The sequence below is a fragment of the Capsicum annuum genome, chromosome 4 (genome assembly GCF_002878395.1).
Source record: "Capsicum annuum cultivar UCD-10X-F1 chromosome 4, UCD10Xv1.1, whole genome shotgun sequence".
Lineage (NCBI taxonomy): Eukaryota > Viridiplantae > Streptophyta > Magnoliopsida > Solanales > Solanaceae > Capsicum > Capsicum annuum.
This window is the reverse complement of record NC_061114.1, coordinates 36,495,995-36,519,906: the sequence shown is the minus strand read 5'-3', so window position 1 is coordinate 36,519,906 and position 23,912 is coordinate 36,495,995. Positions and strand designations below refer to the sequence as shown.

Below are 23,912 nucleotides of genomic sequence, written 5' to 3'. Positions count from 1 at the left end.
TTGTCACACCCTTCATGGGTCATACTTATAGGAAACCTGATCACTAACTCCAAACCTTAAGGCATGAATTCTATGATCAACATAACTCTTTTGCCTACTCTAATAGGCCCTTAACTTATCTTGAATCACTCAGACCCTATACAACTATGTGCGAAGTAAGTCAGTACCATGGGACCTAACCTCAAATGTCTCAAACTAACCTAATAATAATGCCTACCATATAATGCCTCAAATGGTTCCATCTTAATATCGAATGGTAGCTATTATTAGAGGTAAACTCCACTAAGGCTAAGTGCACACCCACTAGCCTCCAAAGTCCATGAAACATGCACAGATCATTTTCTTAAGAACTTGAATAGTCTCTTCTGACTGTCCACTTATCTAAGAGTTAAAATTTGTGCTAAGGTCAACCTGAGTATCCAAATTCTCTTGAAAAGTCCTTAAAAAAATATAAGTGAATACTGAGTCTTTCTATAAAATAATAGATATGGGTACTCCATGTAGGCAAACTATCTCATGATCATAAATATAATAAATTCTCAGCATCAAAAGACATCTAAAAAGGGAGAAAACATGCGGACTTGGTCAATCGATCTACAATAACCCAAATGTCATCAGAATCACAGGAAGTGCAAGGTAAACCACTAGTAAAGTACATAGTGATACATCCCTTCTTCCAATTAGGAATTGGCAATCACTTAATTAGGCTACCAGGTCTCTTATGCTAGGCCTTTACCTGCTGACAACATAGGTAACAAGCTAAAAAGTCCACTATATATATCTTTATGCCACTCCACCAATAATGTTGCCTCAAATTTCTATACATCTTGGATGTACCAGGGTGGATAGAATATATAGAGTTGTGAGCCTCTTGCAATATCTACTGAATCAAATCTCCACTTCTCAAAACAAAAATAATTCCATTATACCTCAATATACCCTATAAATCCATGGTAGCCTTCATGGACTCACCCCTCAAAACCTAAGCACAAATTCCATAAAGTATACTATTCTCAAAATGAAAAGTCCAAATCTAGACAATTAATATATTCACTCTATTTTGGTATAACAAAACTCTTATAATCTACCTCCAAAGATAAAGAACTAATAGCACTTGATAATACCTTTACATCTAGAATGAATAAGGAAAGTGATAAAGGATCCCCTTGCTTCACCTTTCTTATAGAATAGAAGAATCCATCAGCTTGACGATTATTAATATTGATTACCAGTTATTATCTGTAAGTCACCAAATCCTATCCACTACATCTATATTGAAACCCATCTTTTGAAGAACTTTCATCAAAATGGTCTAATCAATTCTATTACAAGCCTTAGTCATGTCAATCTTAATCATTACATTCGTAGGATTTTCTCTTTTCTTAATGTCAGAGATAATCTTTTTTGCTAAGAAAAAATTATCAGTGATGTTCCTACCCTTCACAAAATCTAATTGACTTTTTGAAATAAATGTAGGCAGTAGATCTTCAAACGTGTAATGCAATACTCTTGAAATTACTTTGTTTAGGAAATTAGTTTGACTAATTGGTCTTATGTATGAAAAAGATTGTATGATATCTTTTTTAGGTAATAAAATCAAATTAGTGTGAGTGATGGATTTAGGAAGAGTATTTCCTTAAAAAAAAAAGTAACCATAACCTTATTAAAATCATCACCAATTATATCCGAACAGCTTTGAAAAAAATAAGCAGTAAATCTATTCGGACCACAAACACTTTCTCCATTCAGTTCAAATACTACCTTCCTAACTTCTTCCTTGGTGGGCATAAAGTTTATAGCTCTATTTCATTTCTCTGAGACTAATTTAGGGATATGCTTCGATAAAGAACATCACTTGTTCTCTAAGGCTCTGAAAATTGATCTTGATTGAAGAAAATATCTACAAAAGCCACCTGCTCAGCCCCTTCCATCTAGACTCCCTCTTTATTTTGAATCTTGTTAATAGAAAATCTTCATCTTCTTTCATTAACTAGGCTATGGAAAAATCTTGTATTATTTTCCCCTTTTATAAATCACTAAATACTTTCTCTTTACCTCTAAAACTCTTTCTCCTAATGGATATATTTTTCAATTTTGGTTAGGCTTTCTGAAATACCATTCTATTTGCAGCACCTTTTCCTTTATTCTAACAGTTTCTTCTCAAATTATCAGTTGCTTGAAGATGTGATTGAAACTATCATTGCTCCAACTAGTTTGTGTTGCTTTTGTCTTCTTTAATTTTTGCTTTATTTCATGACCCAAAAAATAAGGGTCATGGTGGAACTTGTTGGGACAAGCCTTGACAAGTAAGTCAATTAACCAAACCGGGATGAAAAGAGAAACTAATGCTAAATCCCAAGGCAAGATTTCTAGAAAGAAGTCGAACAATAGATATACATTAATAACAGAAACATACATAGCAATGATACCGTAAATCACCACAAAATTTAGTATCACAGTCTAAACAATATACATCCAACTCAAAGTTTGATATTATAGTCAATAATGCAAAAGGAAAATAAGTTTTTCTTCTTAATACAACCAAGACATGAAACTACATAAGATGGGGTAGTAGATTGACTCTAGAAGCATAGAGCAACACTATCTTAAAAGTGTCTAATCAATGCCTAAAAATAAGCTACCATGCTTTACACTCGTACTTTAATTTGGATTGAAAGGGCATAGTAGGGCTGAGTATGGTCCATTTGTACTTAGCAAATACCATAGTACGATTGAGCAACGTAAAAAATAAGGTATATTAAATACACACTATGGGCCCGTCACCTACAACAAAAAATATCCCAAATGGTAGCCCACAATATCTCTCTTAAGAGTTCTAAATATCAGTACATATACCATGTAAGTACGAAAAAGAAGCACCAAAAAATAGATATTAAATCAAACACGACAACACAAAATAGAGGGTATATAAAGTATGAAATGCCATGCATATGATGATAATGATGATGATAATGATGGGATAAGTCTGTGGTTTTCATACAACCTACTTATACACCTATCAAGAATTGCCCCCGGTGTAGGACCTATGAGGGTTTCTGCAACCCATGTACAATCGAATAACCAATAACAATACCAATCCAATATCTAAAACTCCTCTGTGGCCATGATCTTTAACATAGGATTTTTAAAGATGTCACATTTTTGTTAGAAAACCTGTGTTTCCATAGTGCTACCAATGCCTAATGAATGCATGTATGACATGAGGATGTAATACTTATAGCCAAAACAAATGGAAATTTCAAAAATCCAACCAATACTCAAACACGTGATCTAAAAATCCACCAAATAAGCAAAATATCCATATCATAGGCCCTCACAGGGGCACATAATAGGAATAGCACCATTTTTATTATTAATATCCATACCCATAACATGCTTTTATATCAGTATTAACCACCCAACCCAGTTTGGAGAAAGTTAAGACATAACCTACCTCGAATACAAATAGTCCTCAACATGGAGCCTTCCTTTCCCAAATGACCTCGAAACCGACTAAAAACACAAATATAAAATCTATCTAATAAAAAGAAGCCAATGATACCTATATTACGTATTTCTGGTTCTAGGTCAAAATGGACCACTAAAATACTTTATACAAAAGAAGGATAAACAAAAAATTTTGTTCATAAATATATTATCCATAATTCATGGAATCCATAGAAGAAAACATAAAGTGAAAATGGGTTAAAAACAAGGTTTAAAGTCGGAAAAAACTATTTTAGGCCTTCTGAGCCAAAATTCCAAAATTTCACTTTTGAAATCATGTTTTAACAAGCTTTAGATGACATGAATCGAAGTAAAATAATTGAAATAAGATGTGAAGCTTACCCAAGCTTGAATATGGAAGAAATCTCCTAATAACTCAAACACCTAAAGATTTAAGTCTCAAAAACTAGTGGAAAATCAAGAAAAGTTATTTTTATATGGATGCGCAGCTATACTCACTTAAGCTACTAAATGATCAGTTAAGGGATCATTGCTTAAAAGACCGGTTGGTCTCTTGATTGGATAAGGACATATCAGTTGGCTGCCTAAGTGACGTCTTGATCACTTAACCGACCATAGGATCACTTAAGCGATTGCATCAGCTGATGTTTCACCAGCTGAAGACTTGGAAAATTTCAAGTCTCCACCGGCCCGTTGAGATTCATTCAGAATCTTAAGAACACAAACAAACTATGTTTTACTATCAAATTCAAGGTTTTAGGCTCAATAGAATTACCATATTTTTTAAAGGAGGTTGTTTTCATAGAATTGACCCCCGAGACCCAACTTCATAATCTCTCAAACCAAAAATGAGATCACTACAAGAAAGTATATAATTGGCAACAATATTTTTACAATAAAAATAATATCGTTGCCAAATATCAAGAAATATCAAAAACTTCATTTAATTGTGGATATACAAAATAAAACTTTTAGACACAATTTTTTTCATGTTGGCTAATATTTTAATCTTGTTGCCATATATTATGGAAAAATAATTAATTTAAAATATAAATTATTTGGCAACATTATACTTTTGTTGTCTCCAAAAGTAATTAAATTGTTGGTAAAACTATTAAATTTTGTCAACAAACTCATTTGTTTTGTTGCATAAAATTGGTTATCAATTAATTTTCATCTTTAGATAATAATAAATTTGTTAAAATTTCCCTCCATATCCTAATTTTTTGGTAGAAACACTTCTATCCCAAAACCATTAGTGGTTCAACGCTCAATCAATCAAAGCTTCAGTGTTCAAGTCAAAGCATTCGCGAATTAATCGAGTTTCCCAACTTTCTCAACCCAGAATTAGGCTTGAAAGGTAATTAGTTTCTTCCCTCTATTTTTAGTAGTTTTAATTAGTTTAGGGGTTTAACTTCTCATCTAAGTATACGTATAGTTTGTTAGATTTACAATTAATTGTGGTACAAATGGATTCTTCAGTTGCGTAAGACAAACATTACATGGAAACATAATTAAGTTCATTAGTTGACTGTCAATTCTAAGGATTCCTCTTTTGTTAAGAGACTAGACATTTTTTATTTCCTCAAAGTAAAATTAGGGCTTGAAACTTCAAGTTTGTGATTTACCACGAAAATTATAACTTTTTGGAGTTGGAGTTGTGTTTTCCATGAACATAAATTGGAGTTCATTTTGAATTTTTGTAAGAGAAATAAGAGTGAACAAAGTGATAAGAAGTTTCACTTTTTTCACTTTTTCAAATCCAACTCCAAGTTGTATTTGAGACTTTTATGGCCAAATGTCATTTTTATAACACGTTCATGTGACTTTAATCTAGTTGTAAGAACACAAAAAACGGTGTATGTGAGTTAGAATATAAAGATCTCTCCTATTGTAATGCCCTAAATTTGATACCCAGAACGCTACACGGTGCTAGCAATCCCAAAGGACCACAAGCTAACCCATGACTGATATCTGAAACTGAGCACTGAATAATATACTGTATAAATGCAGAATAAAAGGGATAAAAGGCCATAAGATTCAAATATCTGATAAAACAGAACATCTAGAAATACAGTGTATCAATACCAAAATTGAAATAAACTATCTGAACATGATAGTCTGAAAGCCTATAAACTCTTTAAAAACTATAGAGTTGATGGGACATATCCCCAACTAACTCTTTTTACTAAAACTAAAATAATAAAGTAATGAAATAATCATGCTATCCTTGAATGATGAGGACTCACTACAAATCTATTACTGCTGGTTGAATCTAAAGCTAAGTGCAATTGTGAAATTGATCGTCCAAACGTATGGTATAAAATACTATAGCGCAAAAGAAAAGTATGAGTAGTACGTCTGAATATACCAGTATATAAAGTGAGGTAGGATGAATTCATGGGGTTCATATGCATGAACAATACTAACTAACTGAATAACATGAACGTGAGAATACATGCATGAATACATAATTATAAATGAGACCATTATAATACTGACTACTGAGTCTGAATACTGATAACATAAGTTTCATATAATTGATATACTATTACTGAGCAACTGTGTCTGATAGTTCTGATTCTGATGGAACTAGCAGAGTTTCGTGCTGAATTGAGTGACTATATATGACAGTCTTGAATCTGAAGAACTATCTGAGTTCTTTTACTAAGACTAAGACTAAGACTGTGGCAAGTAATCATCTAACTGACATTCCCCAAATCTGAACTGGTGGGGGTCCAACCTGTAACCCCAGTTGGAAGGGTATCAGTACTATGCCATGGGTAAAGACAAGCTGTGAGTTAACCCACTCTAACAAGGAGCTCTTCCGTCAACCCCTCCTTATAGGAAAACACAATTCTACTCACTTAGGCATTTTATCAAACACATGGAATGCATATACTTAGGCTTGGGCATGAACACTAAACGATTTCATCTTGGCTACTTTAATAAACTCAATTTCATGAAATTCAATCCACATGCTAGCATAATATCAAGGAATACATAAAGATTCCATCATGGAAAACATACAAATCAACAACATGGATACAATTTCAATCCACAACATGAATATCATTATTTAAGCTTTAAAAAAAATGGTTTCTTAAACTCTAAGGATTAAAGGGATCCTTCGATGAACACTTTACATAACTAGGTGGAAGTTTCTTAAAGATTAACAGTGGAATATCCTAGATTAGAACCTTCAATTGAAAACCCTAGACTTTTTCTTGAGAGAATTTGAGATAAACAACTATGTTTTGGTGAAAACCTAGCTGAATCTCATGTTATAGGCTTATATAGGGGTAGGAAATTCACCTTTTTTCCCTTAAAGACACGAACATTTAATGACTGAAAATTGGGCATCGACACGATAGGCGACGCAGTGCGTCAATGGCACTGATGTGATACTCGAAGCGTGGCGCCATGATCTTGCCAAGCTTCAGTACTTTTGGCTCTGGCAACCTACAACAATGTTAACCAACACAATAGGCGATGCGGTGCGCTAACATCACGATGGTCCACTATTGTGGGACATCAAACGTGGTCTAAAAAAGGACTAAAAAATCTAAAACTTGTCCAGGAACACCTATTGACCTCCCTGATCTTGAATTAGCAAGAATACCAACCATTAAAAGAAAGTAAGGTCGCAAAATGAGATTGCCAACTTTCAAAGGCCAAAACTAAATTAAGTCTGGAAACTTAGCTAGAATTTTTTTCTAAATCTGGGACCTCTTTGACAAGCTTATAGGACTGAATTAAGCTTAGAAATTTTGTGGGGTCTTACAATATCTCCCCCTGAGAAACATTCATCCTCAAATGGGACTGACTGATATGGGAGAAATAATAAGCTAAAGTACATACTAAACATGAGCAACTGAAACATAAGTACATGACTGACATGACTGATAAGCTGAATGTATTATACTGCACATACATATCTGATGCATGAATAGATAACTTAATGAATGATGACTGCAATTACTCGTAAGCTGAATTTATCAAGCTGAGTATGCATATCTGATGTGTTAATATATGACTGAACTGAATATGAACATATGACTGAATATGCAATGATAATTGATACCAAGTTTATAATGGGAATCTGAGCATGAAACTAAATACCAAGTTTGTAATGAAATCTAAACATGGAACTGAGTGAATTCAGGAAAGACTATTACCTTATACTAAAAATACTGATGAACCTGAGATCACTTACTAGGCATGCGTAAATAGGAACATAGGAACATATCTGAGCCTAAAACGTGGTGCATAAACTGAATATCATGATCTAAAATGAGCACCTTGAGTACGTGGCTTGTGGTTGAGGTCATAATTTAAGGGTTATCTTATGATTACCCCTTAATCCTAACTATATTCATTACGAGGAGAGAGAGTGGCATTTTAATGTCATGAAAGTTTGGGGGATTAAAGTGTATCTCCCCATTAGGACACTAGGTCCCTCGAAGAATATTGATTTTGCTGAGATACTAAGGAAAACTAAGGCGATGCACAAGGCACCTACGAACTGAATTATGACTGAATATCTGGGATATGAAACTAAGACATAATACATGAACAAAACCGGTCATACAACTACCTTGTTGGTCCATCTTAGAATGATCACATTTGTGGGACTTCAAATAATGCAACTAGATGGAATGAAGGGACACCACACCATCCGAGCTTGTTCGCCTGACTGCTAAACTGAATTACTAGCTGCTTAAACTAACTCATACTAAAAACTTATACTTAACTAAAGTACTTCTCTGAAACTCTTTCAACTATGCTCTTCACTTTAGTACTACACATCACTCAAGACTATAAAAAATATTCATATGGGTATTGAGCACGACTGCTTAAATAAACTGCTCAATTTGATTAACAGAAGGACTGATAACTGAATACTAGGTCTGCAAAACTTAACTGAACCTAGTATAAACAACGGGACTGAAATTATAGCATACAATGCATAGAAGGTAATGATTGACTGGGTAACATGAGGTAACTGAGCATGACCGAGTGAAAACTTTATTACCTTAAGAATGCAAGATCAGGCGTATAAAATATTTCAAAAATATTCTATAAACTAGGGTACTGAAATACTAATAACTATGTAACTGATGGCCATATGCTATGGTTGGGAAATCCTAAAACTAAACTTAGTTACTGCACTGATTACTAGGCTAGGACTGGGACTGAGATTGTAGCTAAGATGGTAATTAAGACTGTAATCGTAACTACGGCTGTAACTAAAACTGAATGATAGTTTCTGATAACTGAGGTTTAGACTAGTACTGAAGTACTAAATTCTGATGGCTACGTAACTGATAAGTGAAAGCCATAGTCCTGCAGGACTATCTGAGTCCTTTACTAAATATTGATTACTGAACTAATGCTGTAATTGAGGCCTAAGGGATAGAGCATCAATACCACGGATTCATCAATGGTTGTAAACTGAGAGTATACGTGACATAATTTGAGTTTAGCCAATCACTTGGAGTGGAACATAAGTCATGAGACATGATTCGTAACCCTGGGTGAACTGGAACTCCTCATAATAGGAACTTGAAACACACACTATTCTATGAAAAGTGTATGGATATAAACTGTATTCGTGGGACTAAAATGTAAAGCATACGTAAGCATCGTGATGGTTGAGGTACAAAACTTTGCACTGAGGTAGGAATGGGTTGAGAATCATTTTCTCTTATGGATTTCCTACATATACTGGTATTACTACTGGAACCTAAAGGCCTGACTATCTGAGATATCATAACCGAATAGTCCTTGTATACATGTCGAGCTATGATGGTTTAACCCAATGGGTGGAGACTGAGAAAGGTCCTGTTAATATTTGGTCTGACCTTAAAATTGACTACTATGTAAAGAGTTACAAAAGAAAAAGAAGCTCCTGAATCTGAAAAAATGCGAACATGTAAATGAGGGATCGGTAACATACTAGTGGTTGCATCAAAAAGATTTTCCTGATTCTGTCGGGACAGAAGAGCATAGAGTCTGTTTGGGCGTTGCTCACTGATAGTGCTACAATTTACATCCTACTGATTTGGGCGATCGAATTGGGATGAAGGACGACCGTTCTGACTTCGAGGGTCGGGTTTAGTATAGTCTTAGACTTTGTGCCCTGACTCACCATATATGAAGCACACATCATCGCCAGCTCTACACTCCCCCTTATGATACTTACCACACTCTTTACAAAGCGAATGAGTAAAACTACTGCTCTCACTACCCTGGTCTTTGGAGCCTGGTGCCCCATCCCAATGGTCATTTCTGAACTTTGGTACTGGCATACTAGATGAGGATAGAACTGGGACTGAAAACTTCTGACTATGCTGAGAATGATTACCACCCTGCAACCCTGGCTGAAAAAAACTATAGATACCTATTCTGGCTCTCTTATTCTCTCTATCCTTCTTCTTAAGCTTTTGCTCTTCAATTTTTTAAGCATAGACCATAAGCCTAGATATGTCTATCTCCTTAATCAACATCACAATCCTGCACTTCTTGACCACTCTACCTGATACCCAAAAACAAACTTGCTCATTCAAGATCTACTGTCTGCTACTACATGGGAATCATACCTGGCTAACTGAGTAAACTTGAGGAAGTATTATTTTACGCTTATACTACCTTATCTGAGATTGATAAACTCTAATACTTTGGCTTCTTTCTTCTCTAGGGGAAAGAATCAATTTACGAAGGCAGTAGCAAACTCTTCCCACTCTATGGGTTTTCCATCTGTACCCATGTCTACCTTCTACTTCTTAAACCACGTATGAGCTATATCTTGTAGCTAATAAGCGGCTAACTCAACACTCTCACTAGAAGTCACTCCCATGATATCTGTGACTTTCTAAACTTGGTCGAGGAACTCTTGTGGATCCTCTTAGGATTTAGAACCTAAAAATAGGGAAGGATTCATTGGGTGAAGTTTCGAATCCTGGCTGCAGCAATATTGGCTACTGAGTTGGTTAGAACAGCAGTTGGCCGTTCATTTTGAGCTATGACTGACTTGGCTAGAGTAGTGAATGAAGTCTTGAATTCTGCATAGGAGACAAACTCATCCAGGGGAGGGGATCTGCCTGAACGTGCTGAGAGGTTACCTAATTTTCATTTCTTCTTTTGGGAGGTATGTTCTGTAAATGTAAAGGGACAAACAGATTAGATTGATAGTAAAATTTGAGCTCATGTTCACTGGCATGACATAAATACTGAAAGAAGGGAAACTATTCCTAAAACATCTTATAGCCTCCTGTAGATAAATGTAGTACACAAGATACCTATGCACAAGACTTTACTAGATTCGACTTTGCATACTTCCTAGGACTCTATTGAACCTTAGGCTCTGATACCAAGTTTGTAACGCCTCGAATCTGATACTCAGAATGCTACACAGTGCTAGCAATCCCAAAGGACTATAGCTAACCCATGACTAATATCTGTAATTGAGAATTACATAATATACTATATAAATATAGAATAAAAGGGCTGAAAGATCATAAGGTTTAAACATCTAATAACACAACATCTGGAAATACGGTATATCAATACCAAAACAAAAATAAAGTATCTTAACATGCTAGTCGGAAAGCCTCTAAACTGTCTTAAAACTGTGGAGTTGGTGGGATATGTCCCCAACTAACTCCTTATACTAAAACTGAAATAATAAAGTAATGAAATAATCATGCTATCCTTGAGTGATGAGAACTCACTACAAATTTACTGCTGCTGGCCGAATCTGAACCTAAGTGCGATCGAGAACTTGAGCATCCGAACCTATGGTATAAAACACTATAGCGCAGAAAAAAGTATGCGTCAGTACGTCTAAATTTACTGGTATGCAAAGTGAGGTAGGCCGAATACATGGGGTTCATTTGAATGAATAATACTAACTGACTAAATAATATAAATGTGAGAATACATGCATGAATACATATCTATAAATGGGATCATGATAATACCGACTACTGAGTCTGAATACTGATAAAATGAGTTTTGTATAACTGATATACTATTAACTGAGTGACTGTGTCTGACAGTCCTGATTCTGATGGAACTAGCTGAGTTTCATATTAAACTGAGTGACTATATCTGACTGTTCTAAATCTGAAGAACTATCTGAGTTCTTTTACTGAGACTAATCCTAAGACTGTGGGAAGTAATCATCTAACTGTCATGCCCCAAATCTGAAATGGTGGGGGTCCAATCTGTAACCCCAGCTAGAAGTGTGTCAGTACGGTGCCACGAGTAAAGACAAGTTGTGAGTTAACCCTCTTTGATAGGGAGCTCTTTCATCAACCCCTCCTAGTAGGAAAACTCAAATAAGATGTATAATTCGTAGACTCGTAGAGGTACATCTTAACCTACATCATCTACGTAGTTCTGGAATGCAAGGATTGCTTCCAAGGATTACACCCTCTACTGGATGATTGGTGATCTTTCATCCCTGGGTTCACTCAGTGCTGAATCCTACTCCTAACTGAATAGGCATTGAACTGATTTCCTAGTTCATACTAGGCTTGACTGAGTTATCACTAATCATGTTACTAACTGAACTGGACTGATTTCACTAAGTTTCATTGACTGACGAAATACGAATGAGCTCTGATAACTAACTGAGATTACTGAGTACTGTAAAGGACTGATTGATACTGAATTTACTGAGTATTCCTGAGTCATGTGACTGACTGAGTTCTAAGGATCATGACTTGACTGAGAGTATATTAAATACTAATGCTAGCTCTATCACACAACTAAATTGTTGAGTACAAGTACCCCAGGACTTGATAGCATGAAACTAATAAGACATGACACTTCTTTGACTACATAACTATAGGCCACAATTCATAATACAATCATTGGGGGATTTCATGAAGCTCTTGATATTCATAATCTTGTACATGGATAGGAATGCGTTCAAACATATCATAATTTCACAATTCTAGTCTCATGAGCATTCTATCAAACAACTATAAGACATAGATTTAGCATGAGAGTCATTTTGAACATCTAGTTGTAGCCTAAGTTTATCATTTAGAGCAATAAAGGGTCAAAAAACACAATTCTACTCACTTAGGCATTTTATCAAATACATAGGATGCATATGCTTATACTTGGGCATGAGCACTAAAATATTTCATCTTGGCTACTTTAATAAACTCAATTTCATGAAATTTAATCCAAATGCTAGCATAATATCTAGGAATACATAAAGATTCCATCATGGAAACTATACAAATCAATAACATGGATACAATTTCAATCCACAACATGAACATCATTTTTTAAGCTTTAAAAAAAATGGTTTCTTGAACTCCAAGGATGAAAGGGATCCTTGGATGAACACTTTACATACCTAGGTTGAAGTTTCTTGAAGATTAATAGTGGAATCTTCTTGATTAGAACCTTCAATTAAAAATCCTAGACTTATTCTTGAGGGAATTTGAGAGAAACAACTATGTTTTGGTGAAAACCTTGCTGAATCTCGTGTTATAGGCTTATATAGGGGTGGGAAATTTACCCTTTTGCCCTTAAAGATGTGGACATTTAATGACTTAAAATCAGGCATCGACGTGATTGGTGACGCACGCATCAATGGGCATCGACGCGATTGGTAACGCGCGCATCAATGGCACAAACGCAATACTCGGTGCGTAGCGCCATGATCACGCCAAGCCTCGGTACTTTTGGCTCTGGCAACCTGTAACAATGTTAACCAACGTGATAGGCGACGCGACGCGCTAAGATCACATTGGTCCACTATTTTGGGACACAAAACATAGGCTAAACGAGGTTCAAAAAATTCAAAACTTGTTCGGGAACACCTATCGACCTCCCTGATCATGAATAAGCAAGAATACTGGCCATTAAAGGAAATTAAGGTCGTGTAATGAGATTGTCAACTTTTCAAGTCCAAAAATAAACTAAATCTGGAAACTTAACTGGAATTTTTTTCTAAGTCTCGGACCCCCTTGACAAGCTTATAGGACTGAATTATCTTACACCTGTACAATAATATAATTTTTAAGTGAAGAAGATAAAAAGGTGGATCTGAATAATAATATAATATTTAAGTGAAGAAGATAAAAAGGTAGATCTCAATATTCACTGAGTTTCAAACTCGACAGCACTTAACTAGATGATTTCTTTACTTGTGTTAGTTTAAGGACTGGCTATATTGATCAAAATACTTTCAGAAAGAGCTTTTGCTAGATGTTCTCTAAAATCAGTTTTAGAGATCTAAGCACAATCCTGCAAATATTTTCTCAAAATTCTTGTAGATGGCTCCAAATGGTTCCTAATGTCTTTCTATAAAAAAAATACTCCAATGGTTGAATATTGCAGTTTGATACCAATAGTTCAAGTTTGTTCTGACATTTCCTGGTAATTTAGACTTTAAATTTTAGTTGAGCATAGAATTCAAATAGTTCTTTCATTTTCCATATGTAAATTTCCATTTTGCATCTCCGTAATTATAGATATTGCCATGGTATTCTCTCGTGTCTCCGGAGAAGCAAATGAAAGTGTAGTCTTGTATTTACTGTTGTAGTTATTCTGATTCATGGCAGCCAACATATATTTCTTCCTATTTTATTGAAGTCTGTTTTCCCTCCTCTGATGAAGAGGATTACATTAATTATTTTGTTGTATTACTGTTATGCTATTATCTATTGTTTGTTACTGTAAGACTATTGCAATCTTTGTCTGTTATACTTCCACTAGGTCTTTTTTATATTGTTTTTGTCTTTAGCTGAGAGTCTATGAAAAATAACCTCTACGCTACATCCTAGGTAGAGGTAAAATTTGTGTACGCTCTACCCTCCCCAGACCTCACTTTGTGTGAATACACTGGGTATGTTGTCATTATTGGGTATTGTTGTTATTATTATTGAAGAGGATTTCATTAAGAGCATCCAGGGAATGCAAAAATTACATTTTGTTAAAGTCTAATTCTTGTTTGGCTTTTTAAATTTGGAGTTGTGAATGTAAGTGTTAGATGACACTGTCAGTTTCATTGTTTATATTTGATGGTTGATAAAAATGACAAACCTGGTATTGCTGAGAGGCGCATGGCCTGTGATGTAGTTGCTGAGAAGTCCATGGCCTCCTTGTTCTTTTTCCTTTCTTTTCCAGCTGATTAATCCACCATATCAAGTTGATACAGGCAAAAATTCTTATCAGTAGGGAAGTGGTAATCATATTATTATGTGTACTAGTTCATATTTTTCTTGGAGCCTTTAATCATCTTAAAGATATGTTTACTAGTAGAAAATATAGATAGAATCTTTATTTTTTCAAATTTTATTTTCATTTTTGTCTAATATTTGATTGAAATGATTTTACATGGAGTGGCATATTTATAAGGATTCATCGGAAGCTCTATGGCTTCGCATTCTAGTTTTGGATAATTCACGGGAGTACCTTATACTGTAGAAAAACATTAAGCAAATTATGCATATAATGATTGAAAAATTAGTATGATTGCTTATAAGCAAGAATATAAAAGCAACAATATACCCAGTGTATTACCATAAAGTGGGGTTTGGGGAGGGTAAAGTGTCCTCAATCCATACCACTAGCTTAGATGAGTAGAAAGGCTGTTTCTGAATAAGCAATAAATGCCACCTTTTGTTATTTGTTTGAAACCTCATTAAAATCAAAGAATCACTAGAACTAGTTGTCAGATGCATGACAGTGCGGAGTTGACACCAATGCAACAATAAAGAGGATATACATCACATTCTGTAGTTTGGAATACAACGTATTAGTAGGTAAATATTGTACCTAAGAGGTCGTCCTATGGTTGGCCCTTGGAAATGTGAAGAAGCTGCTTGTTGAAGTTGAACAAGTGATGCATATTAGGCACTATTTTATTTTGAAATAAGCTCCTCATGACTTCCTATTTCTACTATCTTGCCATTATTTACAACCCTATGATATCGACATTTCTAATGGTAGAAAGGCGATGAGCAACAATTACAATTGTTCTTCCCACCATCACATGGTCAAGAGCAACTTGTACACTCTTTTCTGACTCAGCCATCACGTGCACTCGTAGCTTCATCTAATAGAAGAGTTGATGGATTTTCACTATAGCACGAGAAATTGAAATTCTTTGCTTCTGCCCCCAGATAACTGAACCCTTCTTCACCAACTTGTAAATAACGTGGCCTCAGATATCTATGATATTATATTTTATTAAAGAAAACAGTCAAATCTTATGAGGCCTTTCATGATATTTTTGTTAAAAGAGAGATGAAGACAAACACTCTTGCTGAATATTACTTTTTTTAGAAAATATAGCAGAGAGCTCTTTAAGGAGTTTTTAGTTGGGGAAAGTTTCTTTAACTCTAGTTGCTAGTTCTAGTAAACATTCATATAACCACAGAAATGAGCTATATAAGAACATTTATAATTCTCTTTGCAATGATGTGATATCTCCTAGTGTATGTACACTGTTTGTGAAGGAAAGAATGTACCGAACTTCGAACCTATCGGGGAGGTTGTTGATAAAAGTCATTGCCTCTAAAAATTTGGCTGCACGTGCAATATCTTCTAGGCTAGCAACATTTTTTCCATAGAGAATATTCTCATTAATTGTTAGAGTGAAAAAGGTAGGTTCTTGATTTACCAGCCCTATTTATTATCACAGCCCGCCTAATATCACTTTCATCCAATAATATATGTCCCAAGACCGGTTCATAGAAGCGTTCAATCAAAGGTATAAGTGTACGTTTCCCTAATCCACTTCCTCCCATAAGAGCTACAATCTTCCCTGATGGAATATCAAGAGAGAACTTGTCAAAGATCACCACATCGGGACGAGATTGATAGCTAAAACACACCACATCGGGATGAGATTGATAGCTAAAACATACATATTTAAATTGTATGTGCCCATCTACTTTGCTCATATGCTGACCACTCTTGGAGCTGGTTTTACTAATAGTATCTTATTCAATCATCTAAAAAATAGGATAGGCAGCTGACTTAGTCCTGAGAATGTTGTAATGTCGGGCGTTTCCTGAGTGCCAAAATTCTGAATAAGCAGAACAAAAGCTGGGCAGCTAGTTGAGCATAGAATCCAAATAGGTATTTCATTTTCCCTTTTGAAAATTTCCCTCTTGCATCACCGTAATCAGTAGATTTGGGAAGTGAAGGTTAAGGAAATTTCAAGCTAGTTGATTTCTTAAAGGGATATAAGGATGGACTTTCTTTTACTTTGTATTTCTTGTTGCACACCATGTTAGAACTACTTTATCAATAAAATGGTTTTATTTCAAGTTATTGGCTAAATTCTGGTCACATTGATTAACTATGCAGTTCAGACTTGAAGAAATATGCCCTTTCGGATAGCTTCTTTCACATTCATGCCCTTTTGGTTAGCTTCTTTCACATATTTTGTTGAATGTGATCTTAAAACTCTTAAAACCTGTTCGAAGGAATTGTAATGAAATTTATATCTGGTGCTTTGATTGGAGACACTGTGTTATATCTGGTGGGGGATTATGGTGAAGTTTATAAGGTGCCTATTCTTCAAAAGGGTTAAAAATGAACGTCATTGTATTTCAATGTTAACATGCTTAGTTGGCAAATTTATGAAATGGGGATCAATTAATTGTCGTTACCAGAAATGTACATGTTCTACCAGCTTAATTCTCCAGTGTCTGTAGTTTAAAAAATGATTCTTCGATGTCTATTAAGATTTTACTACTTGTTAGATTTTTCTTGTTTTAGAGAGTCACTAATATTGCCTTCCATTCTCCTTGGTTGTTTCTTTCTGATTTGACTATGAAGTTCGAGAAGCAGAGTTTGAGTTAGAAGAATCTGTTGATGTTAGAGCTTGTTTTTGTTTTGCAGCATACAAGGTAATAATAACACTTCCTCTTGCTCTTATTCAAGTTGTTACCTGATATTTGATATGTAGGAAGTTCTGAATTGATAACAGCGATAGTAAATTATTGGGATTGTTTTAAGTTTCAAATTTAAAAAGAGAAATTGGGATTGATATTGTTAGTTGCTTTCTCTTTTAACATGCATTATACGCTTATGTATGAGAGATTGTATATGGATGATTTCACGAGAGGTAAACGTACACCAAAGAAGTATTGTACTCTTTATTTTTTATATATAATTTAAAGTATTTCTCTAACATTTTCTTTCTTTATTTTTTCATTAAAAAATTCATATAATTTTATATTTATTGATCTGAAAATCCCTATAGGTAAGTTAAATGGATAAAAGTTGGATGCTTATTGGAAATAGGCAGTTACCGCAATACATAAATGCTTGGACTCTTCGAAAATGTCAACTAATGCATGTTCGATCCTTCAAAAGTAGTGCCTCTTTTGACGATCCGATATGGTTCAAGCAATATTTTTGGAGAGTCAGAGCAACATAGATAGAAAGTAAACTACATATCATTCACCATATCTAACAGAAAAACAGATAGTCACGATGATAAAAACTTGATCTAGTTGACCCTCTACAACTATAAATTTGATTTGAGAAAGGAGTAGGTTACAGGCCCAAGACAAATATAGATGCTTGGGATGCAAAGATTTTAGTATCAGGTACAGAATTGATAATGTGCACTTTTCTCAGAATACGATGATTCGAAGAACTTCACATCTCTCCATCATTATTCATAAACCACAATAACAACATACCCAGTGATTTCCCACCTAGTGGGGTCTGGGGAGGGTAGAATGTTCGCAGTCTATACCATTACCTCTGAAGAAATAGAGAGGTTGATCATCAGTCATAAACCATAAGAAATATTACCACGATATAGTTACAAAAAACCATCTACTGGTCTGGTTTGAATATTTTAAAAATCAGGTAGGCAGATAAAGAAACCAAATTTGGGGGACTAGTGGTGCCATAACAAGGGAACAATATTGAATCAATGTTTTTTGATAGTGCATCAGTAGTCCATACCTAGTGAAAACACAGAAACATGGAAATAAGATCATCGAGCAATGTAACTCTTTTGTCATACTAGAGACTGTAGCAGATTGTGATACCTCCTCAAAGATCCATTTCATTCATACCAGCATCTATAGACTTGCACCCTTCATGTGTTTGGTTGAATTTTATTCCAACCAAACACCATATGAGAAACTGAAAAACTCTAAACTGCCAAACACCTCAGCAGCAGTAGTTAAGTTTTTGCAATGAATAAATATCTTTCCTTTGGGTTTAAAACAACAACATACCCAGTGAAATCCCATATGTGAGGTCGGGAAGGAATAATACCCAGTGAAAACAACAACATACCCATAAATTTTTGGCCATACCAAGTGAAAATAGTAACATACCCAAGAATCATCCAACATTCTTTAGCCAAACCAAAACCATAATTAATGTATCATGTGTATGTAACTATATTGACCCATCATCCATTTTCTATTGTTTTCATTGTGACTTCTCAATTTACCATGCAAAGTTTTGCCTTTAAAAAAGGGAGGAACAATAAAAGTGCTAGAAATGGAGGGAGTGTCCTTGGAGGTCTAATTGTAGCTGAAAAAGAAGACAGAAGAGTTCTCTCTCTCTCTGATGAAACATACATGACATCTATTTTCTCTAACTATTCTGCATGCATCTATCTTTTTAAATTTCAATTGCTCAGCACAATGAATTATATTTTAGGTACGTATTTACTTATGACTTATGGTCTATATGTTGATGAGCAGTTGATGGAAGATTTATAAGAAAAGCAATAACAAAAATCAGAGATGCAAAAAGAACTGGATGCTTAAATGACAACTTGACTTTTGAGAATCAAAATTTAGAAGTGGTAATTATGATTTTGATAAAGTCAAATCTTTATGCAATCAAAAAAATGCAGAGCTTCAGGTGTTTGTTAAATGTTATTAAATTTTATTTATTAAGGCGACAGTCAACTCATTTTATTACTTCATTCTTGATAGGTTGCTTTAACAGAGAAACAAAATATAGAAATGTGATTTTCAAAGTTGATGGGTCCTCAAGGTTTGAAAAAAAATTCCAAAAGAGTTGATTGAAGCAAATAATCAGGTAGAGCTATGAATTTAACTTTTGTCCAAATTTGTCTGTAATCTACAAAATACAAACTCATGAATCTTTCACTAGCAGGTATTAGAAAAGTTTCAAGCAGAGTTGAAAGCTCGTGCAATGTTGCGTATTGCAGAAGAGACAGAGAAGAGGCTTTTGAGTGAAAAAGCATCACTTGAGGAAAAAATTGAAGAGCTAGAGAAGAAGATAACAGTGGGAAGATTTAAATCAAGTAACAACACAAGTGCTATCGGAGAAGAGTCTTTTTTTTTAAATACTTAGTATAGAATCATCAGTTTATATATTTTTTACATGTAAAAACATGTAGAAGTACTTGATTTTTTGAAATTAACAAATATCGAGTTCAGCAATCTTATATATGTATGGACCTTTGCAAATTTATATAATTTTAAATTTTAGTATTTTTATAAAATTATATTTAAAATGTGTATGTAGCAACTACTCACAAATTATTGCTAAAGATGTATAGAAAATATTTAATTTATTGCAATAAAAATTATTGTTGCTAAAAAGCTTTCTAACCGTCTACTAACTAATTTTTGGTTAAGTTTTTGCAACAACTAATAATGTTGGTAAGAAAGTTAATTTATAGCAACATTAAATTTTGTTGCAAAATTTTTATAAGCCACAACTATACGAATGTAAGACAACAACTTTTTTTGGTTGCGTTAAATTATTTTTCGCAATAATATATTTTGTTGTTGTAAAATTTTCCATCGGTGTTTATTGCAACGACATTCAACAACTATTTTATTGTTGCCAAAAGTACTTTTGGCAACAACTTACGATATATGGCAACAAAAAAAGTGTTGTGAAATGCCTTCTTTCTTGTATTGAGATATTAAAGCCATAAAACCATACCAACTATGTTACTAACCCAAAATCAATGTTTTGTGGGGTAGTTCATTTTGCCATCTGATGGACAAAATAAAGAATACTGACCACAGTCAACTATAAAGCATTTTTAACCTTCAAGGAGCACAAACTTACACAAATCACATCGAAGTGCATTGGTGATCGTGATAATCATCCCCACATCTATGAAATATCACGCAACAACCATGGGGAGGGGTAAAATGGTCAAATTATATAAAATGCATAATTCAGAAAAATCAAGTCATTATATCATCCACTATTAAGAATCTAGTTCATCCTCAAAATAAAGGCAAAGGAAATACCTAAATCAGTAAAAAGCTTTCAATAACTACCAGGCATATAAGACTCGATCTCCAAAGTTTCCTCATCTACAAGTCAATAACTCCACTAGACTTTAATCACTAGAAAATCTCTAGAACACAACCACCTAACATCTCTGGCTAGAATAGAGATAGACTCGTCAACAATGCACACCATCTCATCTAAATACACTAAATCCATACAAATAACATGAGACTCATCCAAAATAGAGCGACGTAGCATAGAAACACGAGAAATCGGATGAATAGATGATGAATTTAGAGGCAATGCTAACTCATAAGCTACATGCCCAAAAGTCTGAGGGATCGTAAATGGTCCAATATACCTGGGGCAAAGCTTGACCTTTTTCTCAAAACTCATTACGCCCTTCATGGGTGAGACATGAAGGAAGGCTCGATCACCAACTCTAAATCTTAAGGCATAAAGTCTACGATCCGCATTGTACTTTTATCTACTGTAAGCCACTCAAAGTCTTTCCTAAATGACCCAAATTCTATCTAAAGACTCACAAAGCAAGTCCGTACCTTAAGGTCTAATCTCAAGAACCTCAAACCAACCAACTGGAGAGAAACATCGCCTACCATAGAAAGCCTCGAATGAACCCATCTCATAATGAAATGCTAGCTATAATTATATACAAACTCGGCCAAAGCTAGATGTTGTTTCCACTGACCTCTAAACTTCATCATACAAGCATAAATCATATTCTTTAAAACCTAAATAGTCCACTCTAATTAATCATCAATATGGGGGTGTAAAGTTTTGCTAAGATGTCATGACCCAACTCCTCAAGTCATAATGGTGCCTAACATAATTTACCAGTAGGCAAGCCAACCTGTAGTCTAGAATGATTAGTAATGCACCTAAAATAATATAGGGAAAAAATGTGGAATAAATGATGTAATGATCAATACATAAGAAAATCTCAAAATCTAGTGGCGTCAGTACAAGAGCTTCTATGACAATAAGAGTACAAAAGTGAAATATAAAGAGAACTACAACGATATAACTTATCTCTGAATACAATATAGAGACTAGTCTAATACATAAGAGAGAGATAAGAAACACTCCAAATGTTAGGAGTTCACTCTAAGTCTCTGAACCATGGTTGCTCTGCACGATGTATACATCAATGATGATAGCTCTTACTATGATCTACAGGCTGCAAAAGTTTAGTATGAGTATCGAAGGAATAGTACTCAGTAGGCAACTGCCAATTGAGCTCCAAGAATAAAGCAGATATATACAATGTATAAATATAATGGAAACTAAACCCAAGAGTGTAGAAATCATCTAACAAGTCAATGAGAATAATAAGGTAAAACTATCCTATTCAAGTCCAAGAGTCTAACACAATAAGACGAAGGAAGTATCAAGGTAAACTATCATATTCCAACCACAATAAATAGATGTTAATGCTATACAGTATATCCCTGGACAATGTACGAATGAAGGGCTAAAGAAAGATACATAAAAATATGCATGGTGATGAAATGACTATACAATATGAACAATGAAGGAAGGGATATACGGTAGTACCATAGCTTAATATAGCTATATATATGTGTATATATATATACATATGTAAAAGCATGAGATCAACTGAAAGCATAATATAGATCAACATATCCTCATTCTAAGATCTTATTATAATACTATCAGGATTTAGTATTATCAGGATTTAGTATTATTATACTGAGTATTTCTAACCCTCATGGCTAGACAGGAAATAATTGTGCATAATAGAGCAATCATAATATAAAATAGGCTGTAAACATACCTCAAATTTTGATACCGGATCAATGACCAATCTATCATAAGATAGCAATAACAATGGTCATAACAATAACAATATCGATAACAACGTGAATAACAGGCTACTCTGGATAACCATATACCTAATCGAGCTTATGCATACCCCCACTGCCCTAGGATCGAATAGTTTATTCAATATACAACAACATAAGGCATACTCTTCACTATATCTATGCAACTATCTTATACTAGCTGATAGACATAGGTGCATACTAGTAATAGGCGATACACATATAGAAATGAATGCAAAGTACAAAATCAATATCACACTTTCATCATCATAACCATCTTTATCACAACTGTCATCATTTTGACCATCATTAATGTAATCAACCTCCAGCCTTTCTGGGTATTAATATCCTATCATAGTATCCTCCGGCTTTGTCGGGTATCAATATCTTCATCACAATATCCTCTTACCTTGACAGGTATCAATATAATTATCATAATATCCTTCTGCCTTATCGGGTATCATAACATTATTGCAATATCCTCTAGCCTTGCAGGGTATCAATATCACTATCATAATATCCTTCGACCTTGTCGTGTATCAATATCATCATCATACTATCCTCTGACCTTTTCGGGTATCAATATCATTATCATAATATCCTCCAACCTTGTAGAGAATCACTATAATTATAACTATTAACATACATTTATTTATAGACATGTAATAGGTACACGTCGCCAGACGTGGCGAAAAGGAGGGTAAGTTGATGCACCTGTTAGTATACTCACAATCATAACCATATTATCATAGTAATGTCTAACTTGTCACTACTTCCCAAATATTCGTTTTTAGATGACTAACGCTTGTGATTAACTAACCACTAATTCGGTAGCCATCATATGACCACAAATTATTATTAGTCTAAACATTATATTTTACAATATCCTTATTCATGAGATAGCAACTAATCATTATTAGTGAAGCAACCAATACCAAACATCTAGTCAAGATTCATTAGAAGACCATAATCGTCATTTATCCACAAATCATCATTATCAACTAATCAACCTATACCCGTTAATCATTATTAGACAACATATTCCTATTTGTCATCTAATCACTTTTATTTAACTAACACCCTTCCCTAACTAACAATCTCTTATTAACTAATCCTCGTTTATCAACTACTCATCAATATTATCAAATCATCGCTTATAACTAAAATCTCTTATTATCTAGACTCATTGATACACACTTCCCATTTAACAACTAACAGACATCATAAACTAAGTCATCAAGAGTTATTGTCACCTAATAGTAAACTAGCTACCATATAGCTTAACCCTTAATGGATATGAACATATATAAGATCGTATTTAAGCTAGAATCATATCTTACCAAT

General features: G+C 34.3%; 1 long non-coding RNA gene across 1 annotated transcript; it reads left to right on the top strand.

Annotated features, from left to right (window-relative positions):
- Positions 1 to 13,388: 13,388 nt before the first annotated feature.
- On the top strand, positions 13,389 to 19,951 carry LOC107869728. Its single transcript, XR_001673923.2, has 5 exons — positions 13,389 to 13,872; positions 17,287 to 17,357; positions 19,185 to 19,288; positions 19,422 to 19,527; positions 19,606 to 19,951. It is a non-coding gene; the product is annotated as an uncharacterized LOC107869728 (long non-coding RNA).
- Positions 19,952 to 23,912: the final 3,961 nt, after the last annotated feature.